The 19,400-nt window shown below is 33.0% G+C and overlaps 1 long non-coding RNA gene across 1 annotated transcript in view; it reads left to right on the top strand.

Annotated features, from left to right (window-relative positions):
• Positions 1–19,400, top strand: part of LOC125912371 (uncharacterized) — a 132,371-nt gene that overhangs the window by 101,287 nt on the left and 11,684 nt on the right. Inside the window, exon 2 of the long non-coding RNA XR_007454686.1 lies at positions 7,553–7,641. This is a non-coding gene — a long non-coding RNA (uncharacterized LOC125912371). The remainder of the gene's footprint in view (positions 1–7,552; positions 7,642–19,400) is intronic.

The following is a 19,400-nucleotide window of genomic DNA, read 5'->3' as shown; positions in this document are numbered from 1 at the left end:
TTGGGTCCAAAGTTCCTAGAACAGGGAATGGTCCCAGTAAGAACTTGTGAAATGAATGAGATAATGCACCTATAAGCTTTGATATCAAGCGAGTATACCTGAGATTCAACTTTGCTTCTGCTACTATTTCAACACGTACATGTCTTAGGGGGGTAAACATGTTAAACAACCATGAACTTGAGGATAGAAGCATGGGCTAGAGACATGAATAAAACATACTCCATTCCTGGTCCTAAAACTGTCCCATCAGTTTCTTAAAGCTTTTCTGAGTAAGCCAGAAGCCTCATATATTTGTAGGATTAAGAATTAATCATACATGTTGAAAGGTAACTTTCAACCCCAGATGAACAATATTACAGAATCTAGATAAAAATATTTTTGAAGGAGTTTGTGTCATAAATTATCCTTGCAATATAGTCATGACTATAATCTCCTTAGCAAGATTTTCTGGACTAGAAGCCCAACTCTTATAAAAGTTCACATTTTTCCAGGACTTCTCAGTTCTGAGATAAATGAAAATACAAACCTCAATGTCACAAACCAAAACATTCATAATTATTTCTAACTTGGTGCAATTCTGCTTGAAATTGCCAAGAAATGCACATTTCTTTACCAATATAATGATATTGTATGACTTATATTTGCACATGACAAAATGCTTTAAATATGCTTAACTCAGATTGTGGGGAAATATTTGAATTATATTAATAGGAAAAGGGATCTGGTTGTTATAACTAGGCTGCTAATTACTAATATCACATACTATATATTAATATTTGTAGTTTCTCCAGGTTAATAAAAAAGGTAGCTATTTTATTTGATTATAAAATAACTGAAAAGATTGATTTTCCCAATTCTAGCAATATAAGTCATGCACTTTTAAAATATTTGAGAATATAATTTTATTTATTAAAATTTTTTTAAATCTTATTTATTTTGAGAGAGAGACAGAGTGTGAGTGGGGGAGGGGCAGAGAGAAGGAGACACAGAATCTGAGGCAGGCTCCAGGCTCTGAGCTGTCAGCACAGAGCCCAACAAGGGCTCAAACCCACAAACTACAAGAGCATGACCTGAGAGGAAGTCGGACGCTTAACCTACTAAGCCATCCAGGTGCCCCAAAACACAACTGATTTGTATATGTTGATTTTTGTATCTTGAAACTTTACTAAATTTATTAGTGTTAATGGTTTTGATTGTGTGTGTGTGTGTGTGTGTGTGTGTGTGTGTGTGTAAGTTAACAGAATGAACAAGCAACCTATGGAATGGAAAAAATATTTGTAAATCATACATCTGATTAGGGATTAATTTCCAAAATATGTAAGAAATGCCTATAATTCCATAGCCAAAAAAATCTAATGACTCAATTTTTTTTTTAATTTTTTTTTTCAACGTTTTTTTTTTTTTTTTTTTTGGGACAGAGAGAGACAGAGCATGAACGGGGGAGGGGCAGAGAGAGAGGGAGACACAGAATCGGAAACAGGCTCCAGGCTCCGAGCCATCAGCCCAGAGCCTGACGCAGGGCTCGAACTCACGGACCGCGAGATCGTGACCTGGCTGAAGTCGGACGCTTAACCGACTGCGCCACCCAGGCGCCCCTCTAATGACTCAATTTTTAAAAGAAAAAAGAGTTGGGGACTTGAACAAACAATTCTCCGACAAAGACATATAGGTAGCCAACAGGGATATGAAAAGAGGTTCAACATCAGTAATCATCAGAAAAATACAAATCAAAACCACCAATCACCTGTTAGAATGACTTTATCCAAAACAAAACCAAAAACAAAAACAGAAAAAACAAACCATGAGTGTGGGTGAGAATATGGAGAAATTGAAACACTTGTGCCCTGTTAGTGGGAATGCAAGCTGCTGCAGCTGCTATGGAAAACAGTATGGAGATTCCTCAAAAAATCAAAAATAGAACTACCATAGGATCCAGTAATCCCACTTCTGGGTATTTACACAAAGAACTGAAATCAAGATCTCAAGATCAATATCTTAACACATCCATGCTTATTCCAGCAATATTCACAATAGCAGTATGTGGAATAAAACCTAAATGTCCATGGATGGATGGGTGGATAAAGAAAATGTGACACACACACACACACACACACACACACACACACACACTGGAATATTATTTAGTCTTTAAAAAGAAGGAACTCTTGCAATATGTAACAACATGAATATTATGTTAAGCAAAATAATCCAGGCACAGTCGCACAAGTACTGCATGATTCCACTTATATGAATTATCTAAAATAGTGGAACTCACATAGTAGAGAGTAGAATGGTGGCTTCCAGGAACTGGGGATAGGGAGCAATAAAGAGTTATTATTCAATGGCTATAAAGTGTCAGTTATGTGAGATAAATAAGTCCTAACAATCTGCTTTACAACATCCAATAGTTAACAGTATTGTATTTCACATTTACAAATCTGTTACTGTAGGTTCGTGCCAAATGTTCTTGCCACAATTTTTTAAAAGAATATATATGTATATACACATAATTTTAAAATCTGTAAGTTGCTTAAAAATACTGAAACTGTGTTTTCTTTTTGTTTTGAAAAAATAAGTTCAATTATTAGAAGTTATTGGTCATTTAGTTAAAATTAACATTATAGCAGAATGAGGGATTTTTTTAAACTAGAAAGCTGAAATAGTTACTGAATTTTGAATTACTGAAACTAGGAAATATGAACTTATGAAAATTTGAGAATCCTTCAAAACGTGAGTATACGTTTCAGAGTTTTTCATGAAGCCAGCACATGTTGCCTGTGTATATTCATTATCTTTGTAAGTAGTAGCAAATATTTAACATTTATATGCCACCTGACAGAGCAAACACCACAAAGACATTTATTTGTTAATCATAAAGAAAATAGGCATTAAGAATAATTTAGAGCATGTTATTTATGTCCCCAACAGGCTAATCTTTACCTTACAATAGAGGAATGAAAGAAAAAATGCTCACAGGAAAGCAGTCTTTATTTTTCAGAGGTTAGAGAAATTGGACTTTTACTTACAATAAACACAGAACATGTTAAGAATTTTCTCCCCTATGTGATCTTGGGAAATAGTTTTCCATGCATAGTGGAAGCTTGAAAGAAGACACAAAGAGAGGGGAGGAAGAGGAAGGGAGGGAGGGTGGGAAGAAAGTAAGAAGGGAGAGAGAGGCAGAGAGGAAGGGAGAACGTGAGAGAGAGGGAGGCAGCAAGCACATAGACACATCCGTTATGTAACTTTACATGCTGCAAATGAGTTGGCTGCAAGGTTACAAGGTAGGTAGGGTCTAACACCTGTGCCTTCGTTGCTTTCATGAATGACAACTGCAGATATACACACAGTCACAAGTTGAGAAGTAGAGTGAGTATATCAGACTTTTGACGTCTCCATATAAAATATTTAGATATGACACAAATGGTCTCCTATTTTTCAGTGTTTCAACTTAAGATAGATTCCATATGAAAAAAAAGTATACTCCTTCATGGTGTAGCTTATAAATTGATTTTTCAGTTCATCAGTGTAATAATATCTCACTAGCAAAAAAAATCAATTTTACCAGATCCCGTCTATTTCTGCCTTTTTCATTCATAGCTGAGATTTAGCTGTCCTGGTGAAAGGGAAGAGTTACTATTTGAATAAGTGATGTTGCCCATTTAAACATAGAGCAGTCAAGTGTTAATTTTTACATATTCATGATTGCCAGTATTTTGATTAATTCTCATGACATCAACTGGCGTCATGCTTGAATTAAGATTTCACGATCTTATGAGCTATTCATATATGTTATTCACATAGACCTAGGCATTATCAATATTTTCCCTACAAAGAAAGACCACATATATATATGTGTATATATATACGTATATACATATATATATATACATATATATATATGTATATATATATATATATATGAAGGATAAAATACCTTAGGAATGTATTGATCAGTTTGTAAGTAAAAATAACATTAAAGTTAAATTTTATTGAATTGGCAAAATGATTTACATATATCAAGAATTCTTGGAATATTAATTTTTACCAAACCCTAGGGAAAAAATCACCAGTATCAAATTTCATCTAGAAGTAACTAAATCTTAATGTTGCTTATGAAATAGAAATAAAGTTCCTTTTAAGTGTTGTAAGTTTTCTTCATCTCTGAAAATAATAAATTTATGACAACATGGATGGACCTTGAGGGTATCATGCTAAATGAACTAAGACAGGGAAAGGAAAATATATTATTTTACTTATATGTGTAATCTAAAAAATTAAAGCAAAAAAACCCAGACAAAACATCCACAAACTCATAAATACGGAGAACAAACCGATGGTTGCCAGAGGGAAGGGGCATGAGAAGATGGACAAAATAGAGGAAGGGGATAAAAGGGTAAAACTGCCAGGTGTAAAATAAAAATAAAAAGACATGGGGTACAATGTACAGTATAGAGAATATAGTTAGTAATATGTAACAACTTTGTAAGGTTGACAGATGGTAGCTGGATTTATCCTGGTGATCACTTCTCAATGTATATAAATGTTGAATCACTATGTTGTACACCTGAAACTCACATAATATTGTATGCCAAATACAATTCAATAAAGAATGAATGAATGAATAAATGAATGAATGAATATTAAAAATAATGTTTTAGGTAGATTATTCCAAGGCAAGCAGCATAGCATGATGATTAAGTTCAGAAATGGATTTTCAGGGGCGCCTGGGTAGCTCAGTCGGTTAAGTGTCCAGACTCTTGATTTCCACCCACGTCATGATCTCACTCTCACAGTTCATGAGATAGAGCTGACAAAACAGAGCCTGCTTGGGATTCTCCCCCTGTCTCCCTCTCAAAATAAATTAATAAACTTAAAAAAATAAATGGCTATTCACTTGTATTGCTTTATTTTTTATTTTGTTTTTAAGTTTATTTTGAAAGAGAGAGCAAGTGCGAGCAGAGGAGGGGCAGAGAGAGACAGGAAGAGAGAGAGAGAACCCCAAGCAGGCTCCATGCTGTCAGCACAGAGCCCAACTTGGGGCTCCGTCTCATGAACCATGAGATCATGACCTGAGCCAAAATCAAGAGTCCCATGCTCAACCAACTGAGCCACCTATGCGCCCACGTGTTGCTTTTTTTAAAGCCTGCCCTGACATTGCTAAAGTTTTGTCTTGGGCAAATTGCTTAACCTATCTGTATCCATTTTCTACCCATAAAATGGGGGAAAATGTCTATCACACAGGGTGCTTGTGAGAATTAAATAAGACATTCCATTCAAACTAAGCACTGCGTGTGGGGCACAGAGAAAATGCTCCGTTTTCGATATAATAATAATAATAATAATAATGTCATTAAAATTGAGGTAGCCTCTGTTTAAAAATAAATTAGTAAATTTTATGACTATGGCATTTGAAATGTTTACTTACAATCAGTTTGGGAGTGTGGGTTTTAAGAATTTTGACAATTACGTTTGTGGGAGAACATATTTCTGAGTTCTTTCTTCCCTACAAACTTAGATGTGGAACTTCAGTTGTTTGCATATTATTTGAACTACCATTTATACAAGTTTCTAAGATACTATCTCTAAAATTACCTTTAGAAGCCTCCTATCTGTTTCCTTGGCTTGTATTCTACAAGTGTAGATGAGATAAGTATAGCATTACGTGCTAAAATATTCTGCAAAAGTCAGCATGGGTTTAAACAGTTTCATTGGTTCAGTTATCAATGGAGTTATCTGTATTCATGTATCATTTACAGCAAACATCCAAGCAGCTTCATAATAAAATTCTTAGTTAGAAACAGTAACTAATATAAAATAAAATCAAAACATATATCTTCTCTTTATGGATACCTTTATTTCATACTTCAGGATTCTGTTTTTTGGCTGAACTTTCTGATATTTATGCTAGGTGTACAATTAGTGAACTTGGCATTGACACATGTTTAGAGGTCAAAACCATGCAAGAATATAGTCTCTTGCTTTGTCTGAGATTGCCCAAGACCTTCTGTGATAAGTGGCAAGTAAATCGTCTGCTATATTTTACATAAAGAAAGGAAAAAAAGCTTCATTATAGGCTTCTATTAGATTAAATATTTTTCAATGACAGGAGTGTGTGCAACCTAGTATTATAACCTAAATAAATTCTAAATATTAGGCCTTTAAATACTTTTTTTGTTTTAGGTTACTTTATTTCATTGAAATTTAAAAATTTTTTAAAAACTATGACCTCAAATATTATTAAGTTGTGCAATTCATATCATAAAGAAATAATAAATAACACCTAAGATTTGGAGTGTTTGCATTTTTATTAACTTTGATCTAAAAAAAAATCAGTTGAAATTAACTCAGTGTATTTCAACATATTCTCTAAAGTATTTTTATTCTGTTATTTCATAAATGCTACTTTGTGAAGTTCTAGGACATTGTTATAATTATAATATCCCAGAGTAAATTATTTTAGATAACACAAAATTTAAATCAGCAACTTCCTGTCAGTTAACACAGTAGTAGCTTTTAGTACCCTAATTTATCCTTTTTCCTCTTAAGAAATAGGTGTCCCTCAAATATCTACATCTATCTTTCTGTGTCCATATGGTTTTGAACAAGTGGTGAAAGTATTCACTATTTGCTGTGTACCCACACTTGTATAGTTCAGCTGGAGTACCATCTGGTATGGTACTCTTCCCATTTTCCTCATTTTGATTGCTTTCTCAATCTGGAAAATGGTAGCTCGATTGTCCATCGGGTCTCCATATGGCTGCTGGGTCATTCTATGTAGTATCTATCCATCAGCAATATTTGATGGGTTATTTAAAGTTCATCCAGGGTGTTCACAAGTTAATACATTTTGTCAGAAATATCAGAAATTTTCTTTGGAGAAATATCATAATCTTAGATTTTAGGAAGAAAATCTTTTGGATTGGTTAGAGGAAAGAAACAAGAAAACACATCCGTATCTTTCTGAGAAGCAGATGGCTACTCTTATAGTGTTAGTTATCCAAAATTGTTTCTATTTTTACCCTTCTATACTGTCTAAGATGACATTTTAGAGGAAACAGCATCCTTACATGCAGATCATCTTTGTTGCTTGAAGGACAACTATTGAAATAAGAAAGCATATGAGATTAAATGTCTGTAGAACGATGAGGCAGCCCAAAAGAGCTATAAAGATCTGGCCATGAAAATGGAATCCTATCCTAATGATAGATGCCATGAAGATGTGATAGAAGGCAAGAGTGTAAAGATGTGAAGAAATTGTGGTGTATATCCTCGTGTGAATATAAACTTTCCTGAAGCAGATCATAGTTTAGCAACCCCCTTTCTTCCCTCCTACCAAAATAAGGCAAATCTTTAATAAATTTTGGAGCACCAAAAAATGTATAGTTTCTTAATTTATCATTCAGCATTCTCCATTTCTCCATGGCTTTGTAAGTAGGACGGAGTAAAAAGATTGTTTTCTCCTCTCTTTCTCATCTTATGGTTTGCTAATTTTATTTTTATCTCTTTTGCCTTTCTCTTTTCTCATTCATTCATTTATCCTTTCCTTTCACAGTTATGGAGTACCTACCATAGATTCAGGAGAGATAACAGGTAATTTGGAGAGGACTGCTGTGTATTCACGGAGCTCTTAGGAGAAAGAAGGTATGTGAATAATTACAATAAAATGTGATTGGCACCATATTTCATAAAGAAATATGAAACCGCAGAAAGCCCCCTAACTCTGCCAAGTGGATTCCAGATTAATACATGTTTCCCTGAATCACTATCTGCACACAAATATCTGCTTTATTTTACCTTTCACTTTTATTTTACCAAGATTTAATGAGTATGTATATTCAATGACATGATTTGTTGTATACACAAGTAGAAATATTTCTACCTGGCTTAAAACCTCAACAACCTAACAACCTAACTGAAATTGGAACACAATTTTCAATTTACCTTATCTGTGTAATATGTATAAAATTCCTTTGAATTATTTATTCCCTCTTTCTTTAAAAAATATTTTTTAATGTTTTATTTAGTTTTGAGAGACAGAGAGACAGAGTGCAAGCGGGGGAGGGGCACAAAGAGAGGGAGACACAGAATGCGAATCAGGCTCCAGGCTCTGAACTGTCAGCACAGAGCCCCACACGGGGCTCGAACTCACAAACCACGAGACCATGACCTGAACCAAAGTCAAACACTTAACCTACTGAGCCACCCAGGTGCCCCTCCCTCTTTCTTAAAATTATTCCTTCTTATGTAAAAATGGAAAAGATGTTCATGATTCTTACCTGGTCATTCATTCTTTGGATAAGCTTTTATTTTGTAACCCTTAACATGAGACCAGAATTTAGCTTTCACTTTAAAGAAAGCTTTAATATCCATATTTGATTATTGCATGTCTTATTTTATGACCTTACTGAAAAATTCTTGATATCTCCAAATTTTGCAAAATGCTCGCTCTAGAATCTACCTTCTCCAAAGTGGATTAGAATTCTGTTACTTTTATCTCAGAGGAGATGTGTTAGCTCCATATTAAACTCTAATTTTTAAAAAATTGATTGAAAAATGACATGTAATTGATATCAGATTAGAGTTGTACTTAAATGAGAATTAAAATTGTCAGAAATAATGTGAAGACTGAATGATGACTATTCCAAGTACTGTACTAGGCTAAAGCTTTATAAAACATACTAGCTTTATTTATAATAAAACTAAAAGTTTAAAAGTTTTATTCAAAATCAGGTAGCATTATCATCTGACTAAAAATGTACAGTTTGTATGGGGCACCTGGGTAGCTCAGTCAGTAAAGCCCCTGACTCTTGATTTTGGCCCAAGTCATGATCTCGCAGTTCATGGAATCAATCCCCACACTGGGCTCTGCACTGACAGTGTAGAGTCTGCTTGGGATTCTCTCTCCCCCTCTCTCTCTGCCCCCCACTTCTCATTCATGTGCGCACTCTCTCAAAAGTAAAAAAAGAAAAAAAACAGATTAAAAAATGTATATTTTGTGAACTTATTCAATTTTATATTCAATTGTTATCACTTTATATCAGTCAATTAAGAACATTTGGACCTAGGGGCACCTGGGTGGCTCAGTCAGTTAAGCAGCCGATTCTTGATTTTGGTTCAGGTCATGATCTCACAGTTTGTGGGTTCAGGTCCCCCACTGGGCTCTGCACTAACAGTGTAGAACCTGCTTGGGATTCTCTCTCTGCCCCTTCCCAGCTCTCTTTCTCTCTCTCTCTCTCTCTCTCTCTCTGTCTCTCTCAAAATAAATAAACTTAAAAAAAAAAGAGGGGTGCCTGGGTGGCTCAGTTGGTTAAGCGTCTGACTTCAGCTCAGGTCATGATCTTGCAGTTTGTGGGTTTGAGCCCTACGTTGTGCTCTTTGCTGACAGCTCAGAACCTGGAGCCTGCTTTGAATTCTGTGTCTCCCGTCTCTCGGCCCCTCCCCTGCTCACACTCTGTGTCTCTCTGTCTCTCAATAATAAATAAACATTGAAGAAAATAAAAAAAATTAAAAAAAAAACATTTGGGCCTAAAAAAATTTCAAAGTAGTCATAAAAAAGGCAAATCCTTACATTTTGTACACAAAATGAATATAATAGATTTTCCCCTTACTTTTCATTAATTTGCTCTGGTGTTATATAGATATGCCATTATTATTATGAATTTGTATGTAAAATTCATTTAAATTAATTTTCATAAAATCATCTCTAATAATTTTATAAGATATTATTTAATTCATTTCTTGGTGGTGCAATGTAAATATTTCAAAGCAAAATAAAATACTCTCTAACTAGCACCTATGTATAATATAAGATGACAGAATACTTATTAAATTAATCTTTGGACACTCCATGTAATTTTTTCTGAAATGATAAGTTCACATGAAAATATTTTTAGATGTTTTTAACAAACAATTTTTAGTTTTTTCTGTCTTCCTCTATTTTGGTGTATATTTTGGGAATCAAATGCATTCATTGTGAATAAGGAGACATAAATAAGAAGTCATTATTACTATAAAGACAAAAATTTATCAAGATAAATTATATTCTATAAAAACACATTAATCTTTCTCATAGACTGTTATAAACAGAAGATCCAAGCACAGATCATTGCTCTGAGATATTAATTTCTTAAAAAGATAATATCTAGTAAAGAATAATATTTTAAGTATTAACTACTTCACCCATTTTCATTCTTAAAGCTGTTTCTTAGAAGTAATTTCTTTATTTTCCCAAATTACTACAACTTTTCAAAAAAGCTTATCTCTTCAGACAATCTTTGTGCAGGAGAGCTGAGATTTCCAGAGAATCATACTAATTAGTGAAACCGAAGGACAAATTGGAGAATGTATTCCTAAAATATTTTGGTATGTATTGATGTCTATGCACTTAACAGTGCCTTTGCTTAGAACACTTCATCAAGCCTTGGTTTCATTTTTGTCTTTCAGGATCTCAATAATTGCCCCATTTCACCTTGTCTAGATTGGCCTCCATCAATTAATCTCTATCTCCTCAATGTGTTAATTTCCTCTGTGAAAGTTTTCACAATTTGTGATTATTTTTTCTCTCTATTGATTTAATTGTTTATTGGTCTCTCGTATCAAGCATGGAAACTTCATGTAGGCATCAAACTTTGCATTTTAGCAATATAGGTTCAGCAACTTGCATAGTGGCTGACACACAGTAGGAGTTCAGTAAATACACATTGAATGTATTAATGAGTGAAATCAAACTTAACACTTTTTTTTTTTGGCAAAATTTCTACTAGCTCAAAATCACCTTAAGTGACATGTTTTAGTGTGTGCAAAAATCAGATATTCCAAGAAGTCGCTCACAAATTATGTGAAGGAATTATTTATTATTACTTCTAGTATAAAACTTGTAGAATTATGACAATATTTATGCAATAGCAATAGGGAAACATAGAGTAATAACTGCTGAAAGAAATGATAATTCTTTTCACTTTGCCATCATTTACATTTTTGTCAACTTTAGAAAAGGAGAAAATGGTGAGAAAAATCTGTAAAGAGTTTACACACAAAAGAATATTTCAACGAAGGAAAATATGTCAGCTTACTATACCATATTTTGTTCTTTCAAAATATTACAAAATTGACATAGGACATAATGTTTGATGTTCTAAGAAAAATACAATATGTTTAGGAAACTGTATATGTGATATGAATGCATCTCTATGAGAACTACATAAGGAACGGCTAACATTTCAAAAGCACAGATTTTCAAAATGGTATGTATATGTATCTAAAATTGCTGGTGTACTATAATTAATTTTTATTCTATTTTAAAGGGTCATTCACTTATCTTTTACAGACAATTTTCACAGCTTATCATGAATCCTTAGAGCTGCTATGGTTAGGCCAATATATTTACATGAATAGTATGTAAATGCATTTAAGTATTTAAGTATAGTGTTCTTGATATAGCCTAAGGTGTCTCATATGAATATATCCAACATTTTGCTTTTTGAGGGAGATAAATGTATTTTTATGCTTCATCACACATACTATAAATATCCTTTATGCTTGTACTGTATTCCCACCTTGCTTCACATCATTCATTTAATTTTTTTATATATGCAGCATAATAAATGCATGATGCTAAATTCAAACTTTGTAAGAGTCTGACCCACGTTAAGTCAATTTCATATCTTTCTCCGTGCTTCACTGATCTGGTCAGAATATGTTCTTCTTTGTATATCAACAAGGATTCTATTCTGTGATTGAAGCTATAAAATCAGATGAGAACCTGGGAAATACCAGAGAAATATCATTCAGTGGTATTGTAACTGTGAACAATTTTTTTTCAATTTTCTTTCTCCAAAAAAAAAAAAAAAAAGAACCTTCTTTGAGATTACTTAAAAATCACAGAAGGCTAAAGCTAGTTCTACCACCTAATTTTACAGATGAGGGAAATGACACACAAGTACTGATTTAAGGTCACATTTCAGCTAGTGGCAGAAACAAGGATAGCACCCAGTTCTACCAGTGCCCAAACCGATGTTCTCAGGCCTCACTCATCTTTGCTGGTTGTTTTAGGAAGGCATAGAAATGGTGGTGTAGTGGAAAGAAGTGAATGAGGGCTGTAATAGAAAGTAGCCCTAGGCTCTTGTACTTGTTAGCTGTGTGACTTTGGCTGTGGGACAATCCCTGTGAAACTCAGTTATCTTATTTATAATATGTCAACAATAATAACTGACACATAAGATCATTTTCAGAAATGAATGAAATGAGGTAATAGATACTGCATACAGTGCCTTGCTACATGGTAGGCATTCAAATGCAAAGTACACATTACTATTATGACTATTTGTCACTAGCATTATTTGTGTGGAGAATCATTACTATAAGCATGAGTGATCATACAGCATTCTACAGTAGGACATGATCACTTGGTGGGAAGAGCTCACCTGACATTCGAAGAATCCAGCATGGGTTTGGCAGACTGTGGCTGCACCTTCGGTTTAGAAGTAATTAGTACTACTCAACCAAGGTAATCTGGAAATTGGCTCTCAGACCACATTTGCAATTTTATGTGGAGAGAAATGATTCAATATTCAGTAATGGTTAGGTACTTTAAATGTTCAACCCTGAGGTCTTTGTGTAAATAGGATTGTTGTCGAAATGGAATAGAAGTTTTGTGTGCAAAATGACAGTGGGAGCAGCCCGTTAATCAGATTTACACAGAAAAGGAGGGGATGGTGCCCTCATGTGAATGTCAATGAGAAGATGTGTTGAATGTGGAAATCAATTATTTTTAATGTTAAATATTAGCAGTAATAACTAGACATAGAGTTGTCCTTCCTGCCTGTATGTTTCATAATGCAGAAAAGAATCCAATGTTTTTTTGTCATGTTATGTTTGAACAATATTTATCACTTCAAAAATTCACTAAAATAGCTTGTAAATTAAATAAGTTTCATAAGATTATACAGTGATTGAATAAAGAATGGAAAAATTAGGGATAAGCTGCATGTGAGGAAGAAGTATTTTGGAATAATGACCACTTTTGTAATAATAAAGGTGACGATAATAAAAAATACTTCACAGGTCAAACCATATGTGTGTTGATCTGGATGTGATTCATGACTTTGCATAATTTTATTACTGTCAGCAGGACTTTTACTGGAGAAAATACTATCCTAGTAAGAGTGTTAAGTTGCGGTATCTCTAGAGCTCAGTTTCCCGCATTTAAAATAAGAGGAGTTGTACCAAGTGACCACTTAAGTCTCTTCTAGCACTAAGCCCGGAAAACAATTCTATTATCAATATGACAGTCTTTCTTCCTATACCTGGACCCAGAATCCATCAGGACTGGATGAAGCTTGAGGGCAAACAGTTCACCCTGTGAGGTTCAATTATAGATCAGATCACATCAGGAGTATTGGAGGATGTAGGAGTGAACCCAGAGATACTGTTTCTATAATCACTGCCTATTTTGTTCCTGACCCTTCTGGACAGTATAAACCTATACTTCAAGAGGAAATCCCAAATTCAAGGCCAGAAGCATATGCGCAGTTTTCCAGAATTGGGAAGTCAGTTGCAGTGTGCTAACCCACTTCCTTGGTGGCTAGGGTATAAGTCACAAAATCAGCCTCTTTTTTTTTTTTAATGCTCACATACCTTGACATGCATAGCTAATTACATCACAATTTGTCCTCTATCTGTGGATTGTCTGGAAAATGGCTAAACGTATTCAATGGTCTTCAAATCTCAGACTTTCAAATTCACAAAATTTTAAAGAGAATCCATTCCAAATTTCCTTTGTTTAACCTATTCCAGAAATCAAAGTGCCTTTAGGTATAAATGACAAGATAATAGAATTCTAAGTCTTCTCTGCAGTGAATATTACACTTTCATTTTGCACAGTGGAGCTTAAAATGCCTCACTTTATGCTGATGGTGGGCACTTTTGCGTTTTTCATCCTCTTACAGTTAAAACATATGACGAAGTGGCCACTTGCAAAAAGAGATGAAGAGAATAAGTGAGCATGAAATTGACAGAAACTGAGACCATATTAAATACTAAGTTTGTGTACTTCCATCTACCTCTATTTGTAGATAAAATGTTTAATTTGCTATACCAAGAAATTCACATGGACAGATTACTTTTTTGGTTAAAATTAGACATCCTGGAGAAAAATATAATAATCACAGTGAAGACAGGGTGGAAATACAATAATCCTCATAAATAAATGTAAATAAAATATGTAGATATGTATAACGTAGCCATGTATAACATTTAATGATACATAAATAGTTCTGAAAAATATATGCTACAAAAGGAACTTAAATGTTAAAGTTTAATGCATTTTTCTAAAATAATTCATTTATGTAGCAATACGGGTCTGGCCACAGTAGGCAAATTATGTATATTGCAAGATAAAAATAAAACAAAGAAAAATGCCTTTTCTGAATATAAACTTTATTACTTAAATTAGTGTAATTTTGTATTATAATAAATGTGAAAAGCAAAATTGGTATAAATACCCTTCCTACTAAAATATGGAGAGAAATCAAAATGAAGCTAATTCTTTTAAAACAAATTTCTGTAAACAGATTGTTACCATAAGTGAAGTGTTCTTTCTGCTGATAAACAACATGTAAAGTTAAAGAGAAGAACATAAAAGCAGTAATCACCATGTACCAAATATCATTTCAGAAAATCATTTTAGAATCTTCTAAGTCAAACTGGATTTTTAGCTCTTGATTAAAAATAACTGGTGGCTCCCTTGACACACTAGGACTAGTTTTTAAGTCAACCAATATAATTAACACATAAATATTATTTAAAAGGTTATTTTACATTTTAAATGTTTCTAAATAAATTCAACTAAGGTATATGAAATGTCTGTGAAATACATGGGATTTCTTTATGAAGAGTAAGAAACAGATAAACTAGGATAAAAGTTAACAGAATTTCAAATTTCATCTAAAGTTTCTTATAAGAAAAATAGATCATAATTTAAAAAGGATATAAATGTAACTCTTTGTATTTTAGAATTGTTTCTACATTAGGTTGAGACGCTGAATCACCCTGAAGACCGGACAGCCTATAAGTAGTTATGTTTTCCTAAGAGATATAAAATCACCATGTGATGGTTTTTTATCATGGCCTCACTTTGATTTGTAACACTTAATCCCCATTAATTTAGCTATTAAAAATATTTTCTAATTTTTTAAAGTTTATTTATTTATTTATTTTGAGAGAGAGAGAGAGAGAGAGAGAGCGAGCGAGAGCGAGCGGGGTAGGGGAAGAGAGAGGGAGAGAGAGGAACTGAAGCAGGCTCTGTATTGACAGCAGAGAGCCTGATGTGGGGCTGAAACTCATGAACCCTGAGATCATGACATGAGCTGAAGTCAGACACTTAACTGACTAAGCCACCCAGGTGCTCCAAAAAATATTTTCAATTGTATTTGTAGATTTTTTTAAAGCATTACAAACAGCATTAGTAGAAGACAAGGATTAGAATTATTTGAATACTTTTGGAAGTAACTTGCAATTAGTTTTCCTGTTTTATTAGCATTTTATGGAAATCTTTGAGCTAAAATGTCAGCCCCTTAGTTTCATGAATCATTACAAAAACATCAGAGAGTATCATTTATAATGTACAACAATCTATTTTGATCCAAGAAAGTAGACCTTGTTTCAGTATGGCATTTTTGGATGCTGTTTTCATATAATTTGAAGTGAGTGCTAAAATTATAATCTTACCTGATACTTACTAGTGAGGTAGTCATGGCATTAAAGGAGGTTATACATCAAAAAGAAAGAACAGAAAGGAAGGGTAATCGAGATACTTTGATTTAACAAACATTAGACTTAATATTTCCTATTTTAGCATGCTAATTTTAATACTTGGACTTAATACCTGACTGAAGTGTGCTTTCACTTTTATTACCTTAGTATCTTTCTCCAATTATCTTTTCCTCTATTGGCTAACTTTTCAAATTTTCTTTTTTTTTAAAAAAATTGTTAAAATGTTTACTTATTTTTTTGAGAGAGAGAGAGCAGGGTAAGGGCAGAGAGATGGGGAGAGAGAGATCCCAAGCAGGCTCCATGTTGTCAGCTCAGAGCCTGACACAAGGCTTGAATCCTCGAACCATGAGATCATGACCTGACCCAAAATTAAGAGTCAGACATTTAACTGACAGAGCCACCAGGCGTCCCAAGTTTTCTTTTTTAAAATACAATGTGTGATATATAAATATTACTTTAAAATTTTAGTAGGAAAAACAATAAGCAGAATTCAGGAAGACTGTGAACTCCTATGACAGAAACCAATATATAAAAATTAAAATTATTGGGGTGCCTGGGTGGCTCAGTCAGTTGAGTGTCTGGCTTTGGCTCAGGTCACAATCTCACAGTTTGTGAGTCTGAGCCCCGCGTCGGGCTCTGCGCTGACAGCTAGGGGCCTGGAGCCTGTTTCAGATTCTGTGTCTCCCTCTCTCTATGCTCCTCCCCTGCTAGTGCTCTGTCTCTCTGTCTCTCTCTCTCTCTCTCAAAAATAAATAAAGCATTAAAAAACTTTAAAATTAAAATTATTTTAAAGATAGTCTTAATAATTACTTTGTAAGTGTATAGTTATCATATCATTATAATCACAACAGTTTCCTATTATAAATTAAAATCCTAACAATAGTTCCTAATGCAATCCATTATTTATTTTTGAATTTATTTTTAATGTATAACAAATAAACTATTTAGCTTTTTTAAATGTGAAATTTCACTGACTATCAGCTTTAAAACTTACATTATTTAAAAATTAGAGTTCAAAAACTATAAAATAACACATTCTTAGGTGAATAATTGTTTACAATTTCCTTCATAGATCTGCTTTTATAAGCATATTGGAAAACTTTCTAAGTAGCATAAGGTAGCAGTCAACAAATAAAAAGGTCAAGAGATGTGACTAAATCAATTTTGCAAAACACTTCAAAAACATTCTAAAAGAGAGATGTTAAACCATTAATGTTTCATTGTTGAGAATGAATAAGCTCGCATCTGATAACTTTTCCAGCTACCAGCACGCTAATGTATATTAAATTAATGATGAGATTATCAGCAATATAGGCCCACAATAAGCCAAATGAGATATGGGTAAAAAATAAATATATATACTCATTTGAGAAAGATTATAACGGTCTCTGTAATATTAACAACATTTTTTCAAATTGACTTTTCCTTTATAAACGGTTTAAAGTAACATTTGTTAGATAAAAAAGAAAACGTGGGCATGCCTGTTTGGCTCAGTCAGTAGAACATGTGACTCTTGATCTCAGAGTCATGAGCTTAAGCCTCACGTTGGGTGGAGAGTTTACTTTAAAAAAAAAAAAAGAATATGTGAAAATCAACAATATAACAATGAACACCTAGGAATCTGCCATACAACATAAGAACTAGGACTGATGATAAACTGAAACATTTAATTTAAGAGAAAAACAAGCTGTTTTGATATTTCTGAATTTTAAGTATCTTCTCTGCCAAAATAGAAGCCACTTGGTCCTTACTTTGCATCCCTGTTGCAGTCAAAACTCTTTTGTTTGAAGTTTGAAGTACTAACCATTAAATTAGTGTCTATTTTATTTAATAACTAAATCCATCAAACGACAGGCCTATTAAAATGATTTCATTTTCCTTTCTGGTTAATCTGAAGTGCTTAATCTTAAAAAGTGAACTGTCAAAATAATGGACTTTTTTTTTTCCTCCACAAGAATAACGTGGATTTCTTACATATCTCTTGTCAATCATTTTATCTAAACAGGATGTGCATAAAATGGTCCACCTCTTAACTTAAGCATTTATGTCTGGACAGTGTTGCTTATCTCTATTGTGGATTAAAAAAAAAAAAAAGATCATATCCTAAAATGGACTTACAGTTCTAGTTTATAGTCAGAATATATTTTTAGAGAGGGAAAATTCTATTACTCTGTAAAGTAATGGAACAGCTATAACAAGATAATATTTGAGAAAACAGAATCTTACAAAATTCATTAATGCATTAAAGCTATAAAGGAAAATACTACCTAATTTATTATTTAATGATACACCTATTTTCCATAAAAAAATTTTAATACTCAGGCCATCACCTTCTCTTTTTACATATTAGTAAATGTATTTTTACTAAAAAATAATATTAATACTTCATTATATATTATATATTATAATGTATGTGACTAAATTTATACTCTGATATAAGCAAGTATATAAACAAGTGTCCCATTAATAGAAAGAAGGCTTCAGACTGAGAAAAATCCTGGTTATATTGTCAATCAGTTACTTTAACATTAAATCGAAGGTGGTTAAGATTATTTTGTGTTAAATACAAAAGTCAGTTTTTATGGATCAGAGGACTATTCTAGGCTTTACAGTTTAGAGTGGTATAGTTTAATACTCGTCTTTTTAAATTTGAAATTAAAGCATATACAAGAAACAATTTGCTGCATGTGAGAGCTGCATTTTAAACATTTTAGCTTTTGAATTTCTAGTGTTTCCATGAAAGCTTGAATAGAAAGCTATGGTCTAGCAAACTTAAAGCTGTGGTCTACAGCTCTATGAAACAGTCTCCACCTGGCATAAGGAGAACTGATATAATCTAATTGTTTAACCAATAACATTCATTTTTACCATTATATAATAACCTAAGTAGCAAATTTTTATCAAGTGTAGTTCTAATAAACAGATTTAGGAAATTTATTTTATACTATTATATTACTGGAACATTTTGTAAGTGCTCAAAGAATTTGGTCAGGACATTTCTTAATATGAGAATTTAAAAATTCCTTGTGTCATAGACGAATGAGAAAATTTTAATAATGGTCCATAGGATAATCACATATCACACACACACACACACACACACACACACACACGCACGCACATAAGATCTAAAATTCTTGTTTTATGCCTTTTATAAAATGAAGCTATTTCTCCTTGCTTCTAAACTGGGACACAATTTAATGCCAAAATAAAATTGGGGCAGCTGCTGAAAATACCACAATAATAACATTACCACATAATAACAATAATAATAATAATAATAATACCAACACAATGGTAATAACTTAAATCAAGAGAAGAGTTTAAGTCCTGAGAAAGTTCTATTCAAGACATACTATCATGATTACAAAGTTATTAGCAGGAAGAGTACTATTAAAAAGTATTATATAATACTAATAAGGGTCTATGTAAGGAAGTTTAAAACATTTCCCAAATGTTACAGAATTTGCCAGTCAGGTAAAGTTCTGATTTTTAATTTAAAATATCTGCTACAATTGATAATAATAACTTGTTACTATAAATCTACAACAGAACTTAAGTGATTTGGATCAGTGTTGCAAGAACCTGACTTGAATCAATAGAAAGGAGTGCTTCTCAAATTCTAGCAG

Source organism: Panthera uncia (genome assembly GCF_023721935.1).
Source record: "Panthera uncia isolate 11264 chromosome C1 unlocalized genomic scaffold, Puncia_PCG_1.0 HiC_scaffold_4, whole genome shotgun sequence".
Lineage (NCBI taxonomy): Eukaryota > Metazoa > Chordata > Mammalia > Carnivora > Felidae > Panthera > Panthera uncia.
This window is presented reverse-complemented; position numbering and strand designations above follow the sequence as displayed.